At 30.3% G+C, this 21,728-nt stretch overlaps 2 pseudogenes; one reads left to right on the top strand and one right to left on the bottom strand.

The window, feature by feature from the left end:
- The window catches only part of LOC149884326 (uncharacterized), a 395,582-nt pseudogene that overhangs the window by 324,932 nt on the left and 48,922 nt on the right, over positions 1 to 21,728 (bottom strand).
- LOC149884329 (uncharacterized) lies at positions 16,282 to 18,102 on the top strand (annotated as a pseudogene).

Genomic DNA, 21,728 nt, shown 5'->3' with positions numbered 1-21,728 from the left:
GTAATAATTTGGACATTGTTGATAAAGTTTTTTTAAAAAAGTTCAATTTTAGACTTTTCTCTCGCCAAATTATCATGATTTATTTGATCAATAATAGCATTCACATCATTAAAACTAGTACCACGTGCAAATGTTTTACAACCTGACGCCAGTTTTTATCTTTTAAATTATTCCCTACTTTTGCATCCATTCCTAAATAAAAATTATTTATTCTCTACTTTACTTCAAACAATTCAATCAGTTGTATGACTTCGTCTTGATTAACTTTTAATCAACAAATATATATTCATTTCAATGTATTTCATTATAACTTTTGTGTTGACTATGAAAAACAGACGTTTTACTAAAACAAGAAACCATCGAATCAAAACTCTCATCAGCATGAACGACTTTAAAATGAAATAAGTAACACACAACTTAAGTTTTGAAGCTTTGATTACATGATTGACTATCAGAATTGAAACTAAAATATTTTTATGGTGGTAACATTGCCTGTAACAAACGATTTTTGAACAAGAGGCAGTAATAAAAGGGAATGACATTAAATGTGAGAGATAGGCATTGATATTTGGTAGCATAGAGTCTAAAAGTATATAAAATTTCTTGTACTTGAAAAAAGATTTTAAAGAATGATAAAACAAACTTTCTAACAACAAATTAAAAGTAACTTTAGAATAGGTGTTTAGAATGAATGGCTTTAATAAAAAATTCTCTCAAACCAAATGCATTTTCTTAGTTAAAGTTTGTTTTGAGCAAAATACTTGCATGCATAAATGTACTATATAATTATATTGGAGCTAAAAATTTTGAACATAATAAATGTTTGATAATTTTATCTTGTCTTGTGGTATAGAAAAATCAAGACTTTTGCAAATGAAAAGGAAGAGATTCCTGGTGAAAACTGAAAAATCTAAGAAGACTGACACTTTAATAAATTTTAATCAATTAGTTTATTAGTTTATAAAAAATTTTAGTTTGTTAGTAAAACTTGTGATAATACTAAACTTTTACATTTTTCTAAACGATATTTGTTAAAACTAGATGCCTACCTATTCGACAGTTAATTATGCTCCAGGAACGAGGGCAGTGAGCTTGAAGAAGTTTTCCACAATTCCAACAAGATTGCCTGATTATATTTTGAATAATCACAACTCTTAAATTCCTGTGGTCATATGATATTAGAGTGAGAGGTGCTCATAATGCCGTTTACGTGAAGTAAAACAGCGCTGTTATTTCAAAAATAAAAATCCAAACTAAATTAGACATTAAATATTTTAATTTATCAAAGGATTGTAAGAGTTTATTAAAAACCTAGTTCATATATTTTGTGCACGATTTTTTTGTAAAAAAATCTCGAGTTTTAAAAGTCCCCGAATGTAAACAACTGAAAACGCTGCTTTTCGATAGTGCTGAAATAAAAATTAAAGACAGAATGACATAAAATCAAAATTAGAATTTTGAGATTTCTCTTTTATACTGAAATTCAAATTCTCTCCCGGTATTATCTTAATACATGATTAAAGTATATATGAATGCGGTGGTGTCAAACGATCGGCCTTGGGCCATTTTGTTGTCCTTTAAAATGCTTCAAATGTAGTACAAAAACAATTTGCAATACCTTTTTAAAAAAAGGTTCCTTATAGAAATAACATTTTGTAAAAAGTTTTCAATTTTTTAGGAAAAGCAAAGATGAATTTTTTGTTGGCGTTTTATTATTTAAATGAGATAAATTTGCAACGCAGTGTTACGAGCTTTTGTTAGCTTTACGTAGGAGAGCGTAAAGTTTTGTAATGGCATCATGTCATCTTATTGTAAATTGTAGCTTAAAGTTTTAATTCAAATATAACAAAAAAATCGCATGAAATGAAAAATTTTACTTATACCATAAAATTAAGTCTAAAATTATAGACGAGCATCTTGATTGTTCCGTTAAACTTGGATTGTCAAATTTCGATTTTGACAATATCAAAAAAAAAAGGTTTCATGGTAGCTGTAAAAAGTAAACAAAAATATACTTTCATTGTTGTCATTTTGTTTGTAGTGAATGTTTTGATTGTCAAAAAGTTAAAACAATAAATTTAATGATTTTTTTTTTTTTAGTTGGACTTCTTTTATTCGGAGTTCGACAACCCTGGTTTAATTGACAAATCCTAAAATGTTTACTTTAGTCCACTCTAAACTTCTCCCTAACCAATCCTCCCCAAGGTATATAACCGAGTATAAATTTTGTAATTTTTAGCAGTTCCAATAAGCTCTATTTCGTTTAAAGCAGCAAAACTAGTTGAAATCCTGAAAAAGTGGTAAAAGCTATTTTTCTAAAATTGGATTCTATGGAACATTTTCTACTTTAAGCTGATCGTTTTTGCAATTAAATTTCAAGGTTTTATTTTTGTGGCTTTTTATTTGAAGTTCAATCATTTGATTCGCTAAACAGTATGATATAATGCAAAAGAAATCTTTTTATTGTTTATCACTTAATACGTCCATCGCTTCGAGATCTAAGGTAACTCTAATAGTAAAAATAGAGTTGGTCTTTTTGAAGCCTATCTTTGAAACTACTTTCTCAGTTCATATCAGAGAATGAAACGTAGCAACAAAAGTTGGCATTGGTTTTGTAAAATTTTTCTGATGGAGATTCAATCGCAATGAAGGGAACTTTTAAATTGTTATTTTTACTTTAAAAAGACCTTAGTATATTTAATAACTCATTTTATACATTTCAGTTATATCTTAGAAAAAGTTTAAAAAGCAAATGATAATTTAAAAAGTAAAGTCAAAACATGAACTCAAGTAGGTGAGCTATGTATTTTCCAGGTCGGAAAAAGAACACCTTTTAGGTTCAACTACTTTGCGAAATAATATTTTACCTTCGACTGTATTTTTAATGAGCATCAAGCTAAAAATTCTTTTTTCTTGTTCTTGACCTCATTGATTTTAAAACGTGTCACCTTTCTTATTTGCAGAATTTTAGTTCTCAAAAACACTTTTTCTAAAAATATTTAAAAGAGAAAAAGAATCTTTAATTTTAGTAATTTCTACAAATACTGAAAACTGTTTTAATTAAAAGATTTTTTACAATATTTTTACAACTTTTGTAAACATTTTAAGACTCAATAAAAAAATCCCTTTGGTGTTAATGGATTTTGATTGAAATAAATCTTTTCGCTCTTTTTTTTTTAGTGAACTGTTTAATATTTTTTAACGTGGAAAAATGTGAACAAGCAATTAAAATAACCGGCTAACGAAATAAGTGTTTTTTCGTAGTCTTAATTTAAATGATAATTTCTGATTCTTTATACAAAAAAGAAAAAAAAAAGAAAGAGAATTTAAAAAACATTGCTTTTATTATCTCCTTTAATACACAAAATATACGTATTCTTTTAATGACTTTTTTAAAAGATAGAAATCTTAAAAACTTGTTTTTTAGATGTCTATTAGACCTTTTAGATTTTTCATGCAGAATAGATTTTATTGTCTCAAACAAAAGGCCCAACTAATGTTTTCTTAGATAAATCTTATCAGATAGTAATTATTTGCAATGTGAAAGATTTAATAGAATTAAAACAAGATATGCAATTATACAGGCTTAATGACATTTTTAATACTGTAACTAACAGTGTAAATGATGAAGAGGAAAACTTACCGGCAAAAACTTGTCTTTTCCTGGCAGTATTTAGAGTTTAATTGATTTAGAGGAGGTTTTGAAGGAAGGAGTTAACTATAAACTAATGGTATGTAATAAAGTGGATTGCATCTTTTTGTGCAAATACTTTTGAATTTTTGATCAGTAATGGTGAGCTCTCGGAATTATTTACTAGGCTCAGAGTGTGGTCAGTTCAGACAAAATCATTCGAGGCTAAACTCAGATTCGGCCGGGCTAAGACATTGCCATATATGCATAAGAAAGGAGTATTATGGTTTTTTTATTTATTTATCTTTTTAATAATTGTATTTTTGACAAAATAATTATTTGCTTTAAACTCAAAAAAGAAAAAACACCCTTCAAAGATTTTTATCTGAAATTTGAAATTTTTTATTTTTTCAGCAAAAGATAAATAGAAATTTTTTTACGATATGTAGTTTAACATAAAAAAAGATTGTTTTTAATTATGCGTACCTATGATGTAGCGCCGATGTATCTATGTGAAATTCAATATATTCTACGTACAAACTTATTCCCGAGACATTCACACTCATGTCTTTTTATGCATAAAATTATTTACAAGTAACGCTAATTGATCATTTGCTATATCTATACTCCCCTTGGTCATAGCAACCACTTCACCTCAAGGGCTATAACGCTAAGATGTCTTCTTTTTTCGGGTGCTTCTTCGTAACATTTGCGTTTGGCTTGTCTCGTCTTCTGACAACACAACGTACATTTCTTCATCATCATCTGGATCCTCATTCGATTCATTGTCAAATCTTACGTGTTTTAGGTCGGTATGAGTCGGCACACTTTGTCCACTTCTACCGTTTGCTCCAAGATGATCCCTGTAATTCTTCCAGTCTTATATTGAGAGCCAAATTGGCTATCTGGGGGCTTTACCTATAGTCTATCGCCAAGTTTTAACTTGTTGATGATCTTCTAATAAGAATCACGGGCTTTTTCTATTATCGTCAATTCCTCTTATTCTAATTTCGTATTGCTATAATTTATTTGCTGGTGCAGTAGAAGACTTATAACAATTTTTGGACTGACTTTGTACCAATAAACTGCCACGAGTATGCATCCCGGAACACTCCTCTATGTTTTTTTAACAGTTTGTAATTTAACTTTGTTTCATGTATCAAAGCGCACCTGAAGCAAAGTTTAACGTTATATTTGTTCATAAACTGTGAAAACAATATGCCTTCGAAATGCTGTATCGTTATCCGTCAGAGTTTTGTTTGGAACCCCCTCTTTTGAGAAAGATTGCGTTTAATTCCTGAATTTCACATGCCCTTGTTTGATCTTTAAGATGGCGCCACATTGCATATCGTGAAGGCCTACAACAAATCAGGGTAAGATCGTGCTGCCCCTTACAATGAATTTTATCGATACCAAGTTGTTGGTACGTTTCTTTTTCTTCGATTTTTCCTCTCGGTTACTTCATTAGACTTGGAACAATTGATTGGCAAGCTATGCATTTTTCAATCACTTGTCTAACTTTATCCCTGCTTACTGATGGGTCAGTTCTACAAGCAAAATACAATGTGTTTTTCACACCGTAATTTCCTGTGGACCTATGAACATAGTTTATTTCTTTGGAAGATATAGAAGCATAATCTTTCCACCTGCAGCAAATTTAGGGGATTTATCGACCATATTCAACCAACTTCCAGGCAGTCGAGTAAGTGCATTGGCTAAGTTAGACTCCAAGGGTAAAACTTTGATATCAAATCTGAGTTTTTATTCGTCCACAATATTCCTAATGGTCTGAAGCCGTCTTCTAATCAGCATTTTGCCTAAAGCTTGTCTTCAATCTGGATTTTCCAGTCAGTGCATAGGTAACCCAATTAAATACTGCAAATATGCTGGAAATACAGCTTCCAATTAAGACCCATGTTTAGTCTCTGGACAACTTTGTCAACTTCCGACATGTTTATATGTGTTGTATCATCATTTCTTAACCAAAAAGAGTCTTCGACTATATTGCTATCAACTTTGACAATCGCAGGTGAACTAGCATCAACCCGCACTGTAGCCTAATGGCCATAAACATTCCAAACCTTAGCAGGGTTGTCGTTAAGTGTTCTTTTTACCATATTTTTCAGCATTTTTTTAACAAAATTGCATTTTACCTTTTCATCCCGTGTTTTTGGTAGGGCGTTTGTCATTCCTTTCACAAATGAAGAAGCTACTTACAACCAATCACAAACTTGAAGACTCCCTGTCATTTTTTCGCATAAAGGGAATCTTACGCTTTGTTTGTAAATTTAAAATCTTCACCAAAATTGTTGTCTCTCTTCCAAAGAACTTATTTTCAATTCCAACTTGTAATCCTAAACTCTTGCTTCTTCGGACATACGAACCTTCGGCTTACAATCTAGTCTATACATTTCCAAATGGTCATGTGCACTGCAAACTGATACAATGTCTTCATTTACAAGAATATCATCTATGTATGATGGTATTCCTTTCCAGATACTTTCGTCTTGTGATAGAATTTTGCTCAACACTTTTTTCATCCATGTTCACCGTAAATGCTTTAATAAACGTGTTAAGCTCCCTGAAGTCTAACACTGGTTGCACTTTTCCTTTTTTTTTGCTGTACCACTGCCATAAGTGGAACCAAACCTTTTTCTGGAGAGTGTTTCTTTCGCTTCGTACTTTTCAGCTATTTTTTATCTATCCAACCTTCAATTTCTCTATTATATTCTTGTTTTATGCCAATAGGGATAGTATATTCAGCAATTTTATTCACCAGATTTACAGGTTTACAATTCCATTTCCATGCAATTATCTACTCTCTATTTTCCATTCATATGAAGCTCTGATATCCTAAGCTATTATATTCATCACTAACATCTTTTGGCATATTGCTTTTAGACCAAGTACACATGCTTCTTTTTTTCCATAAAGCAAATATCCCGCGTTGAAACCAATTATCCAACAAGTGTTACCATTCCATTTATACCCATTAAGAAACAAAAACTCAGTGGTTTGAAGTCGGCAACAAGTGATTCCACACACACCGTATTTCTATTTGGCGCTTTTGTTGTCTATTTACAGTTACCACTCCAACTTCTTTCTTCGTTATTTTTGTTGCACACCTTTTATAAATGATGCAGCAGGTACATCATGAGTTAATTAAAACATCTTGAAAAATGCTGTTAATGTCCAAGCGTATGGTAGGTGACATCATTACTCATTGTTTAGGAAGAGAACTATCGCAAACGTCTTCTCCCTCAAACCGTCTTTGGACACATTCTTAATATCTGTCCATAAGGGTTATGACTTTTTTTGAACCCCATGTTCCTGTTCTGTAGTTTGATGAACTTTAGCCTAAAAAGCATGAAATGAACTATTATTTGCATATCTTCTGAAAAAAGTTCACCCCGCCATTAAAAAATCGATTTTGACATAAGTACTACTATGTATTCAAATGTATTTAGAATGTCATAGTCATGTAATACAATAAATTTTCTATCCCACAATGACTCAGACCGTTGACCTTGCTCTTGCTCTTGCTCTTGCTTGTTGCATAGAAGGAATAGAAGGTGCAATTTCTCTTTACTTTTGCATGACAAATACATTTCCCCATTACTTTGGTTTTGCGCTCTGCGCATTAATTACTTCTGGGGAACTGTAGTATGGATAGTTCTCGCTTCCAGTGATTTTTCAAAGAGCTTAAAGTCTTTTTGGCTTACTCTCTGCAGAACTGTCCTTGTTGAAGGATATAAAATGAAGGCCAGAATTGCTAGTAAAGCTCTGGAATTCCACCTTGCATTACTGATGTTAGATAGTTTCTGATACCTGATCAATGGAAAATGTCCCTTTTCCTCAAAAATCGGATTACTCGAGTGAGATGAAATAAAAATTTCATATCATCTCTTCAGCCTGATGCTTCGAGAATTACTTCTCTTCCTTTATCAAACTATGTTTTCAGTTGTTTGTACTCTTTCAACAGTTAAGATACAAATGGATATTCCTTTTTTGGCAATTGTGTTTTACTTCCGAGTTCTTCGTCCATCACCAAACGGAGGATTCTATCTAATACATGGTGTTGATAACTGATAAACTGAGGTTTGTTGGTTTTATATTCGTTGCAATATTACAACAACACCATTCTATTTTCCAGTGTTAACGCTGGTGGTATCTGCAAAAATCATCTGCATTGAATTCCATTGGTGAAATTCATTAAGAAGTTTAGAAATTTTTTGAGCAATAGTATTTCTCCTGCCATCTATCAAGCCCAGGACATCCAATTTAATTTCTCTTCTTTCATTTTTTAAGGACTACCACTTGATAATCGATTTCGTCAACGTGCTTGTCATCAAAGTGTAAGAACCAACTTTCCATAAACAACTTTTCAATCATTTCTTTTTTCAGCTTGATTGCCTCTTTGATTATTGGCTTGTTCTTAGCTGATTGACATGGAGTTGGGATGTCATTGCCTTCACGAGCCAAATGCTTGCATATGTTTGCAGCAGCTTTGTTTGTTGACACACTTGTGTAGGTCACCAAGTTGACTGCAATTTTGGTTTAATGATGTTTTCTGCTCGGTTTAGGAGTAATTTCATCTTCTTCTTCTCAATCGCTTTCATACTCACTGTCGTCAGCCTCAGAGTCAGAATCATTAAAACCAGGATAGCAAGATGATGAGTTGGATGACCCATTAGAAAGTTCTTTTCTTTTAGAGGGATGGATTGTTTCTTTACTGGCCGCTAGATCTGTATATTATCTCACTGTTCCTTTGCTTTCCTTTTGAAGATGGTACAATCACTTGTCTTTGGAAGATAACCATGTTCTATTCACTTTAGCAATATTAAAAACTTCATCAAAGGGTTCGTAGCTTCCCTGCTTGACACGTTAATTATAACATTTCAAAAAATTGTTCCAGAATGTTCTTAATTGTTCTAAAATACTCTAAATTGTTCTAGAATATTCTTAATTGTTCCAGAATGTTCTAAATTGTTCCAGAATGTTCTAAAGTTGTCTAAAACATTCTGGAATTGTTCAAAATGTCCAAAAATGTTCTAAAGTTCTAAACAATTCCAATTTATACAAATTTTAAATGATTTGCAGCAAAGCCACACGTTTTAGAAGTACAGGAACAAGCTTAAATGAATGACAAATCGTAATTTTAATTGCTGGGTGACCTTTTTTTACAACCGCGAGGAATTGAACATGTTTTCAATGTTTTCCAACAAAAGTTAATTGGTTTACGACGCAGGAAATTATTTTTTTTTTAAAAGTCAAAAATTCATAACCCAAGTGTCCATAATTTTGACACAAGTAAGACAGCACATTGCTTGTCTCCTGTCTTCCACCTTACTTGTTTTGATCATTATTTATTCGTAGATGACAATCTCTCGTAAAGTGATAGGGGAGTTTCTACTCATAGCATACTGATTGTGTTTTATCTTCTAGCAACCTCGGATCAATACTTTTGCCTACAGCCACAGCAAATTTTTCGTCCATCCTATTGTTTCGTTCCTCAATCATAAGAGCCCTTGCTCGCGCAAGTATTTGTACAGCTGTAAGATTGTCCATACGAGAACTCGATCTCAGTATCCGTCGAATTTCTTTGGGAAGCCCAGCAATAAAGGCACACGCAACTGCTTTGTCTGCTAGCCCACCAATTAGGGTAGATATTTTCTGCAGCTCCGCAAAATAAACATTAACTGCCTCTCCATGCTTTAACTTTCTCGTGACAAACTGCTTGTAAGCTGTAAATGCATCAGCGACATATACTTTTAGCAAAGTCTCGTTTGACTTGGTAAAATTTTCTTTCTCTAAAATATCAGTTTTTGCTTGTATCAGTATCAATCAGTTTTTTTGATATACTGCTAGATTGTTTACACCAATTATTTAGCATACCCGTTCAACCTTTTCCAGCCATTCTGCAAATGATTGTTGATCGTTCCAACTAAACTCGGAAATTATCTTTAAATCAATTTAAGTCGACATTTTGCCGAAATAGCTTGTAGTTTCACATTAATAAGATCGTTTTTAGTAATGCGTTAACTCCGATGTATCTATGTAAAAATCAACATAATTTATATACAAACTAATTCCCTTGACATTCCCACTTATGTCTTTTTATGCCTACAATTATTTACAAGTTATGCTAACTGATCATTTGCTTTTTTTTTGTTAATCAGGGTCAATAGTTTGATTTTCTTTGTATTTGATTATGGTATTTGTTTAATGGTCTTTTTTTTTTAAACATGTAATGTTTTTTTAGAAGTTGTCAAGAGAAACAGAATACTCAAAGATATCACTAAGGCAGCTGTTGAAGAATTGGTAAAGATTTAGCTTTGACAATCAAGTGACCTGATGGAGGCCGAAATGACCCTGAGCAGGGCTGAATCACTATAGTGATTTATAAATGAATAATAAAAAAAAAACCCACAATACGCTTTACGCAATAAATTCGCGGATAATAATTGACGCGTTCAAAAAGGCTTTGGAATTTATTAATATTTTTTGTTATGTTTTATAACGTTATGTTGTCGGAGAGACTTCTTTAAATCTTTATATAACCGCTTGTCGAATTGGTTTCGATCAAGGTTATAGGCAATTTGACTGATTAATGTGACATGTCGTCGATTGATTTGACAATTTTTTACGTGTGCAGAAGAAATTAAGAAGACCGCGCAGTAGTGTTTCAGGTCACTTCCAGCTAATCGATTTAAAACAGAACTTAAACGTTTGGATGACAATTGCAAAGATATCATAACGTCTGATGGAGTCTACATTACATGAAAATAACAGGCTTTCTCATGTTATCATTATGTAATATAAAATATTGGTATTTTTCTAAGACTTATTGAACATGTCAAATTTTTTCAAAATCAATCGCACATGACAGTATTAAATACAAAGTTAATTGACATACACAAAAATTTATAGAAACTGTCACGTCTATTATATAGAATTGTCAATTTAAGGCTTTTTTTAACATATTTTCAGCAAGTATTTTGCATTTATAGATAATAACTGACTTATTTTTATTTAATAAATGTTAACCATGTCTACATATACTTAGAAATAAATGCATTCGTATTTCAGTAAAACTCGGTCATATCTGTAATCAGTGTTTAGTGCATAACAATAATCAAGAAAGAAAAATTTTTGCGGTTTTGCAATCAAAATTACAGGTTAAAAATAAAGGTAACCACATTTATTTTTAAATCTTTTTTAAAAATAATTCTTAAGTGTTTTGCTTTTATTCGGATGACCGATGATTTTGCTTTATTCGGATGACCCATGATTTGCTTTATTCGGGATGACGGATGATTTGCTTTTATTCGGGATGACCGATGATTTGCTTTTATTCGGGATGATCGATGATTTAAAATCACAGATTTCGTTCAGGAATTCTTAAAATCTAACTCAATATTTATATTTATAAGTTTAAAAGTATCTATAAAAATAATTTTAAATCTAAAATCTAAAACAAAGTAAAAGAAAACTAAAATCTTTAAAAGTTCAAAAATATTTAGTGGTCTTTTCTCAATACTATACACGTGAGTAGTCAAAGTTGAGTGTTAAAAAGAATTACATCGTTTGTGGATTTATTTTTTGCAAAGATCCATTTTCGGAAAAAGTTCGGTGATGAGCATTTATTTAACAACTGCTTGTTTTCCAAGTTACACAAGTTTGTGCTTAGAAATTTAGCACGAGGTTTGTTTACCAGACGTATTGGAAAGTGATTTATGTATATGTAAACGACTGCTTCACTCCACATGCCTAACACCCGGCCAATATCAACAATCAGGTCAAGTGTGCCATTGCGTTTACAAAACCAAAAAAGATGTGATCCGACAATGAGTTGAGGTACGCCGATAAAAAATATGTAGATTGTTACAATTAATGCCGGCAAAATTAACCCTTTCCTAAACGTTTTTCTACTTCTAATGAGTGACTTAATTTTTGAGATATCACGTGATATCTTAAACGCGTAGGCGTAAACATATAAAGATAATACTATTAAAATAGAATTAAAGACAATTTCAGTTGCTGCTGTAAACGGAACACAGCCCATTTCGCTTATCAAATATCCATCAGCAAAACTGCAGATCCACGAAACAAATAAAAGACACTTTGTTTTTTTCTTTGACCAAAGCAAGTTGTATCTAATATTCAAGTGTAACATTAGAAATCGGTTTAAAGTCAGCAAAAGAGTTTTAATAAAATATGCAAAGAGAAAAGTTCCAAGTAAAAAGTTCAGCCATGGTGGAGCACATTTCTTTGAAAAATTTATTATGCCAAAGTAGAATAGAGTTATGTTTAGAAATAGGTTCGCCAGCGATAAATCAGTTATAATCAATCGGTCATTTTTATGCATTGTTGACTTCTTTATTGTAGCCAGTAAATAGAGGCCAACAATGTGCAAAACTGCTCCAATTGGGCAACCTGCGACAAGGACGTAAGAGCTATAAATTAGTTTGCTTGGATTGTTGCAGGATGAAACGATTGCTGAACAGTTGCACATTTTGATTGACATCAATAATTCTTTGGTTAAAAAAAGAAAAAAAACAAGTTGACAAGAATAATTAGGCTGATAATACAGACATTTACTATTAAAGAACAAATAAAGAGGATGGTTTAGTGAAATACATTTATTGGCTTATTAATGTAAATAAATAATAGTATTACCTAAACAAAAATAAAAACCTACGTTGGAAAACGTAAAATAAATTTGAAACAAAGTCTTAAGAAAAAATAGACCAATTATTGTAAAGGCCATTTCAAAAATCCATCTCAACAAAATCCGTTTCATCAAAATCCATCTGCTTTGATGTTCTAACATTTTTAATAAAAGCTTTCGTGATGATAAAACTGATCCTAAGAAAAAAATGGATGAGACACTTTACGAAAAATGCTTGAAAACTTTTGATAGAAATGTCATTCGTCCAGAATAAAAGTGCACTATTACTTATGAGTGAGCTTTTCTGTATTATATCAAGATTTAATTCTAGTATTTATTTACTAAATTCTTTTGAAGGCTTTACGGTTAAGTGCATGTTTGCATATCTGAAAAGGTAATGAGAATTGAGTTTGCAATTGATTTTCTGAATTTTTGTTTGATATCAATCTAAACACTTGTGTTTTCTTCAGGTGATCCGTTTACAGTTAAGAACGCACTCTGTGAAACAATCTGATTTATGATTTACCATTTTTCAAACAGGTCAGAAGTTTTACCTCAGTTTTATTAGTGTTAACAATAGATCAAAGATTTGTTATCAGATTCCTTTTTTTACTATTGTCCTTACTTCTTTATTTTTATCTTTATTTCTTTTTTTTTTTACTCTCTTTATCTTTATTTCTTTTTATTACTATCTTGACTGTATCGTACACAAACTACGAAGTATTGAAATTCAGGTAAGCAATGCAAAAGGTTCAAATGATTGTATTTTTTAATAGCTTTAATAGTTTAATGTTTGTAAATGTTTTTACCAACATCGAAACCCACTTTTAAAACAATTGAATTTTTATGATTATCACCAGGGCGTTTACAAAAGCAACATGTTATTAACAATATTTGGTTCCTCTCAAGTTTCAATTGCCTCAAGTAAGATTGTCATGTATGCAATGATGCTCTTCATTTAGCAGAGATTTATGAATTATGTAGTGACGCAATTGTTCATTTTGTATGTTAAAGTTTGAATTGAGTTCTTTCGAAGATGGTTCAAACATCTTTTAAATGTTAAAAGAATTTCACTTACTTTGATGTAAATATTACCTTAAGCTTTTTGTAAAAAAAACAACTTCGTTTTCTAAAATGTAAATATTTTGCAATTTGAATGCCTCAAACCAATCACTTTGTGAAAGGATGTGCTGGTATTTTAAATTCAACGAGTTGTTTAATAGTTTTACAAAACCGCTTAAGACCTTGTACTTCATGAGACTCTTTTGCTAAATAATTTAAATATTGAAATTGTTTTTTCAAAGAAAATTTTGTTGGTCCTTTTGTTAAAAACCTGGCTTCATACTCTATAACACGAGCGTACATTTTTTATAAAAAATAATCTTTATGATTGCTTTAGTAAACTAAATGCAAAATAGATTGTCCAATACGAGGTTGTGCAGAATAATAGGGACCTCTAAAAGACGGCTGACAACTTCGAACTGACTTTATTTTAGTCTGTATTAGGATATTTGATCAATCAAAAATGAGATTAACAAGAAGTGTTTACAAACGGAGTTGTTTTTTCATTAATCTTTAATAAATAATTAATAGAATTTAAAATTTATAGTTTGCATGAAGTATTTGTTATTGAGCTTAAACCTAATTCCAAGAAAGGTTTTAAATTATGTGGCTCGGAAAAGTATATTTTGTGAACTAAAAATTCAATCAAATATTTTATACATCAAACTCTCAATACTATAAACAAATATACAATAAGAACTTGACTGTGAGAGGCATTTGGAGACGCCCTCAGCTTTTTTTTTTTTTAAGGTTCTATTTAAAATAAGATTTTTTGCTCTTCAATTTTCCGCGCCTTCCAACACATTTAAAAGTCTTGGTGAACCAATTTTACCCCTGTTTATTTTTAATTTTTTTTTTTTTTTTATAAATTATATATATAAATATAATTATGTTATGTAACCTCAGCCTTAATTCAATTTAAGATTAGATATTTATAAAATCATGAAGTTATCAAAATTCGTTATTGATGAATATAAAAACTAACCGAACACTCTTTCATGACAATAGTCCTTTCACTTGCTGTTTTCTTATGTGAACCTTTGAAGTGATTCTATTTGGGTCGAGTTTAATTTTGTTATTAGATCTAGTAATAGTTGGCATATGAATGATATTAATAGATAGTCTAGATTTAGCTAACACATTTTCTGAATTCAGGAAAGCTTGATAACTGGCTCTAATAGAGCCCAAAGTTCTCAAGAACCCAGAGTTTTCAAGATTTTTTTAACTATGTTGCACCATTTCCAAGGATGGGTAATTAAGTGTTCCTAGCAGAATACCTTTCCATTTTTAAATCATAAGAAATGATTGGCCTGACATTATCAGCCCCAACGAGGGACCAGATTTGTTTAAAGTTTATACATACTTCAAGTAGATTCTCTACAACAGCAACTTTTTCTAGACGTTTAAACACTGTGTCTTTACCTATTTTTAGAGTCAAAAGTTGTTTCTGAGAAAAGGATAAGATAGTTCAGAAAAAATGAAGAAATCACTTAATAGGCAACCAACCATTTAAAATCAGTAAGGAAGTTGAGTGGAACCAATTTTACTTTTAACAATTTATTAACATTCCTGACCAATTTCTTCATCCCAATGTCAGTCGATCTTACGATTGATTCATGTTATCTATAAATATAGTAAATCTATATCTTGTGTGTTGTATTGAATGTGGCAAAAACCCATCTCCGACACAAAAGTTTATATATGATCCCTTTGACCGGACGGATCTGACCACTAAAAATGATAAAGCATTAAAACTTTTAATGTTATAAATCAAAATATGTTTTTTGTTGACACTAACCTGGATCACTCTAACTGACTAGATTTACCATTCTGCCTGAGAAAGTAAAGATTTTTTTTGAAACAGAATCCGCTACGACATAAATGTGAAGATTTGGCCATTTACACCACATAGCTATATGAACATCGTTGGAAATTTTATTTTTATTTGAAAAAATTTAAAAAATCTTAACATGAGCAATAACAATAAAACTAAAAAAATTTTTATTAAAGCAAAAATTTTTAGGCTTCCAATAGCAGTTCTAGTTTGCTTTTTTTTTAATTTCTTTTTCTGACTGAGTTGATCAACGGGTTAGAAGAACATAAAACTTTCTCATGTGATCCCTATGTGTATTTTATCGGCAGTTGTTGATTGTGACTTTTTTTTGTGGTTTGTTGTTAATTTGTTGATTACATTTTTAATGTAAATGAAAAGAAAGGAAGGAGGAGAGGGATGGGGAAAAGGATGGACCATTTTTAAGGGTGAAATTTAATTTGACTTGATCTGTTTGGGATTTTGGCATGCCGATAGAGGGCTTCTATTTTGCATAAGTTGTACCGTTACACTAAATCAAATGAGACAAGGTGCAATCGATAGACATTGTTTAATAAAAACCAAATGAGACAAGGTGCGATCGATAGACATTGTTTAATAAAAACCGAGTTAAAAAACAACTTTTGATTTATTGCCTTATTGATAAGAATGTGGTATTTAGATGCCTTTATTCATTTTCGTTTTGTTTTTTTGTTTTTTTACAATTTTTAATGCTGTTTTTTTTTTTTTACTGGGATTTTCGTGTGTTGCTAGTTATCAATGACCACTAAGGTGACATCGGTAGTCCAATCAAATTCTAATCATAAAACATGAGCCACGAAGTATGTTTTAGATAAACGATTTAGTGCAATTTAATAGGGCGTTTGGATAGCCTATTGCGTTGCTATTAATGGTCTGCGTCTCGGAATCGTTTTCTCGAAATGAACCGGGAAAAGCGTAACGAGACGAGAAATTTCCCGGAAAAAAATAACAAGACAAAGGAAACGATTATCCCGGAATAAAGTTATAAATCGGGACATAAATTTAAAAACTGTGTCCCGGATAATTACGAAACGTTACGAGACAGATCAATTACATTAACTAGATATGGGTAATTCCGCATCAAATCACCCAAAATTTAGAAAATTTTGAACCATGGGTCCTCAAATTTTTAAAAAATTTTTTTGGCTGATGCATCTTAAAAAGAAAAGTTAACACATAAAATTTCAGCTAAAAATGTTGAGCGGTTGACAAGATACTGCAGTTTTAATATTGACCTGGTTTCCCAAAATGACCCGGTTTTCATAACATTCTGAAAAAACATTTTTCTTAAAAAAAATAAGAAATAAAAATGGCAAAAGTATGAAAATAAACATATATAATGTTTTTTTGATGCTGAATTCAATAAAAGTACTTAAAATGCTCAAATATAAAAGGAACATGCTTAAAAGTTAATAAAACAACTAGTTTCTCTAAACCAACTTTGGGGCCCAATATCTCAAAACACCCCCGTCAAATTTTTTTTTTTTTTGCTGTTAATATTTTCAACTGCTTATAATCTTACTAGGCACAAAAAATCTAACTGGAAAAACAACTGAAACATATGGAACTTTAATTTCAAAGATCTATTACTTTTTCAAGAAATTATTTTAAAAAACTTGCAAATAGAATTCTGTAAAATATTATATTTAGTTTATAGACTCCTTAAAAAAAAAAAAAAAAAAAAAAAAAGGAATTTTGTTATATTTAAGGAAGTCTTAATTATATGATAACTTAGTTATTTGATCTTAACAACTGAAAAAAACATCCTGTTTTGTTTTTATATAAAAACTGACTAAGTGTGATATTGATGTGCATTTGTTTTTAAAATTTTGACAATTATATTTTGTAAAAGTTTATAATAATTAGTTTATAAAAAGTTCAGTTATAAAACAACATTTATTGGTAAATTTTATTTAAATTTTAACAAATTAACAATTTCATATATATAATTTATATATATATACATGTAGATTGTATATATATATATAAATATATCTATAAAGAAAATTAACAATATCTATCAGTGTAAAAAATATACAACAGAGGGATTCTGAAAAGGTTTGAATTATTTCTATATCGAAAAATTTTCCAATCTGTCTAAACTACATATATTCACTGATGGTTGCGCAGGACAGTACAAAAATTGTAAAAGCTTTTCTAATCTATGCCAACTAGAAAGTGAATTTGACCTTAAAGTTGAATGGAACTTTTTTGCCACGTCCCATGGAAAGTCACCATGCAATGAGATTGGCGGTATTGCAAAAAGGTTAACAGTACAAAAAAGTTTAAAACGACCATACAGAAACCAAATTCTCACATCAGAAGCTATGTATGAATTTTGTATTGATAAAATCAAATTGGTTAATTTCATTTACATAAAGGGATTGGACTTACAATTGCAACATGAAGAGCAAAAAGAAAGGTACACTGGTGTAACAACTCTACCTGGTACTGGTTGCTTTCATCAATTTATATATCTTGGAGATAACAGGGTTGGGGCAAAGAGGTGTAGTACGGACATTAATTATTCATTAATCCACAATCTTAAAAAGAAACAAGATATATTTCAACTTAATACTGTTGCTTTAGGTTGTTATGTAGCTATTATCTGTGTAGTAATGGATCGGCATTGTAACTAAATCCAACCTAGAAGAAGTTGATGCTAAAGTTAAATTTCTTCACCCAAATGGTTCATCAATCTGTTTTAACTGGCCTGAAAGAGACGACTACTGTTTTATTCCCAACACCAACATATTGAAAAAACTATCTGTTCTACAAGCTGGCTCTAGTTCCGGTAGAAACTATGTGTTTGAAAATGCTGAAATAGAGGAAGTACAAGTAAAATGGGAACAATATTGTAAACTATTATAAACACAGTCAAAGTAACTTACATCTTCGATACCTTTAAAAATCTTGTATATTTAAGTGACTGTTTAAATTACGATTAACTTACATTTATTTTATTTACAAATATTATTTGGTAATTCCTGAAAAAGTAATAGATCTTTGAAATTAAAGTTCCATATGTTTCAGTTGTTTTTCCAGTTAGATTTTTTGTGCCTAGTAAGATTATAAGCAGTTGAAAATATTAACAGCAAAAAAAAAAAAATTTGACGGGGATGTTTTGAGATATTGGGCCCCAAAGTTGGTTTAGAGAAACTAGTTGTTTTATTAACTTTTAAGCATGTTCCTTTTATATTTGAGCATTTTAAGTACTTTTATTGAATTCAGCATCAAAAAAACATTATATATGTTTATTTTCATACTTTTGCCATTTTTATTTCTTATTTTTTTTAAGAAAAATGTTTTTTCAGAATGTTATGAAAACCGGGTCATTTTGGGAAACCAGGTCAATATTAAAACTGCAGTATCTTGTCAACCGCTCAACATTTTTAGCTGAAATTTTCCATGTAATATTTTTTTATAATAAGGAATAATGTGTCAAAATATAACACAAAAGGAAGACACATGCTTCAATGGACTGGGTGATTTGATGTGGAATTACCCATATCTAACTCGCGCTTTCGCAGTGAAGAAAATTTTTTGCCAACCAAGTTTATTTTGCCAGCCAGAAATGACGCACAGTGATTCAAAACAACAAAAAAATACTGCAATAAACCCCTCACAGTTTTTTGGTAAATATAGTGCCCTTTTTTAAATAATATTAAATTAGAATGATTATTTATTTAAAAAGTAAAAACAGTTTTTTGACAAAACTTATATTTTACATTTTATGGTTAAAAGAAGTTTAAAATTTTAATATTATTTTCAAAGAAATCTAAAAAATGAGAGATTTTTTATTTAGTAAAAATGGAGAACTTTTAATCTAAATCAAAGTCTATATTTACTTTGAAGATAATCTTATAACTTTATATATTTTTTGAAGAAATACAAATGTCAATGAACTCATAAAAACCTTGTCTTCCGCCATTTTTTAACAGTGGTTTATTATATCAAAATAAATGAAAATGGCGGAAAACAAAGTTTTTATGGACTCATTGAATTTGAGTTTTTTACTTCTATGACTTGTTTCAACATATCAAATATAGTTTCAAGAAACATATTTTTATCATCATATGCCACTTAGAAATTTGTTTAAATGTTTTAATTTGAATAATGATTTACTATTCAAGAAGTACTTGATATTTGAAATAGCATTACTTAACAACTCAGTATTTCCAGTAATATACAAGTAACATTATTTACTTAAACATTATAGGGAACGTAATGTGATAATTGTTAAAGAAGGAATAATATAAAATGTTAAACAGTGTAAAGTGAAAAATGACATAAAGTACTCAAAAATGTTTCTGATAAATATTAATGATTTTAAAAACAACAACAACAAAAAGATTAGATCTTATCCAAATATACGTGAATTAGGAGTGGATAAATTACGATTTTAGAAGGATTTACTAAACGAAATTTGATAAAACTGAAGAAATTAGCAAAGAGAACATAAATTAATGCTACTTTAGATAGATTTATTTCAAAAGTGAAGAAAAAAACTAAAACAATGTGGTAGAAATTATGGTTCTTTTATAGAAAAAGAATACCAATAATTTCAAGAAAATCTTATGACCAATAAAAGTAGCCATTTTGGTTCTGGAAAACCCCATAAACAATGGGTGGTCCTTGGAGAGCAAAGGAAAAGAGAAAAAACAAAAGAACTTGGTATTGAACATCATGCTCTATTGTTAGTCTCTGCAAGAATTACACATTTTAAAAAAATTCAAATGTTTTATAGATCAAAAAAGTTGAAGACACTTTGGATAACCTTTCCCTTAAATATGAGTGTAAAACAAACTTTTGCATTAGAAGTGAATACTGACCTTAGCGGTAAACAATATTAAATGATCAGAAACTTAGCCCTTGGACACATATTTATCCCCTTCTTCCAATATATTTTAATGGAAAGATTTAAATACTATCCCAAAAATATTTTTTTTCCCCTGATTTCAGTTGCTACTATTAACCTTTATAAAGCTGTGTTTATGTAGATGGTATACCAATATCAATAATAGCAGTTGAAATAAATAATGGTAATTGTGCCAGAAATTCATTATTTAAATTTCACAATAAGGATTAACTAGTATGTCTCGTCATGTCTCGTTATGTCCCGTTAAAAAGATGTAAATTGTGGGAAATTGTAAAGCTCCTATTTTGTCCGGGACATCTCGTCTCGCCTCGGTATCGTCCTGGTTTTCGAGTGAAAATTGAAAATTGTCTCGATTTTTATCGTTAATCGGGACAAAGCTTTTAGGATTGTCTCGTCTCGTCTCGATTAAAAAAAATAACGAGACGCAGACCCTTAGTTGCTATATAAAATACTTGTTGTTCGAAAATTTTATTGTGGTTTTCTCTTCCTCAGCTAATATGGATTCTTCTTTGAAAAGAACAAACTTATAGAAGAACAAAATCTGCTGTCTCTTCCATTCTATCGATTGAAACTCTTGTTTAAACATGATCTACATATATTCATGATAAATGGCAAGGTTTCAATAGCTCATTTTTTTATGTCAAAATTGCTACGCAGAATTACTTGCAAATGAATGAATTGTATACTGCAGAAGTTGCATTAAATTGAGCTGTCACTTCATGGATTCCAGTTTCCAGTATATTTTGTTAATGTATAATTAAGAAGCATAAATTTTGGTTGATATCGTGATTTTTCCATGGTAATGAAATTTTCTTAAACTTTTAAAACAAAATAAGACTATATTTAAATGCGTATTTGAGCTATTTGTTGTTTTAACAGTTATTTGTAATTTTAAAAATTATTTGTAAGATTGAAGTAATTTTCGTAAATTGTTATGTAAATAGTGATGTAAACAATTATACACAAAGATGGTGGGGATTTTAAAGGATTTCAGACTTTTGCAGAGAACTTATATATAATCAATATACCTTACACTAACGCGCGCGGTAGTCTTTTGAGAACATTCATCCTAATTGCTAAAATTTAAACTCTGAGTCCACGCGAGGCTTACAACGAATCATTTAATAACTGACTGTAGACCTATTTACGCATGGGTGCACAAGTTATATATTTTATAGTGTACATTAACATTATTTTCGGGTAAGTACAAAATTTATTTCTATAATAGCAATTTCTTCAAGATAATTCTTACGATAAAAATCCGTAAAAAATTCATTTTAATATACCAAAAAACTTGATTTTTAAGCCGATTCTTTAATATAATATTGATTAAATCTAGAATAAAGTCAAAAATGGAACCATGAAATCCAAAAGATGAAATTCTTTTTCCCTTTTTTGGTATTGTTTTTTACCTTTTTTTTTCTTTTTTTTTTTTTTTAGAAGAGAAACCAACATTATTTAAAAGGCAGTTCATGAACCTCTCCCCAGGTCATGAATAAAATTAAAATACTTAAAGTATATTTTTTCCTAATCTATTCGGTATGTAATTTAGGATTTTACGTAAAAAACAAATCTTAATCTTCGTTTTTTTGGTCAACTTTAGACAACTCTGAGATACCAAGTCTTTGTTTCC

This window comes from Hydra viridissima, unplaced genomic scaffold, assembly GCF_058129835.1.
Source record: "Hydra viridissima isolate aposymbiotic clone 2 unplaced genomic scaffold, HvirCarnegie_v1 scaffold_9, whole genome shotgun sequence".
Taxonomy (NCBI): Eukaryota; Metazoa; Cnidaria; class Hydrozoa; order Anthoathecata; family Hydridae; genus Hydra; species Hydra viridissima.
The sequence above is the reverse complement of the archived record's forward strand: the minus strand, read 5'-3'. Positions and strand labels throughout refer to the sequence as shown.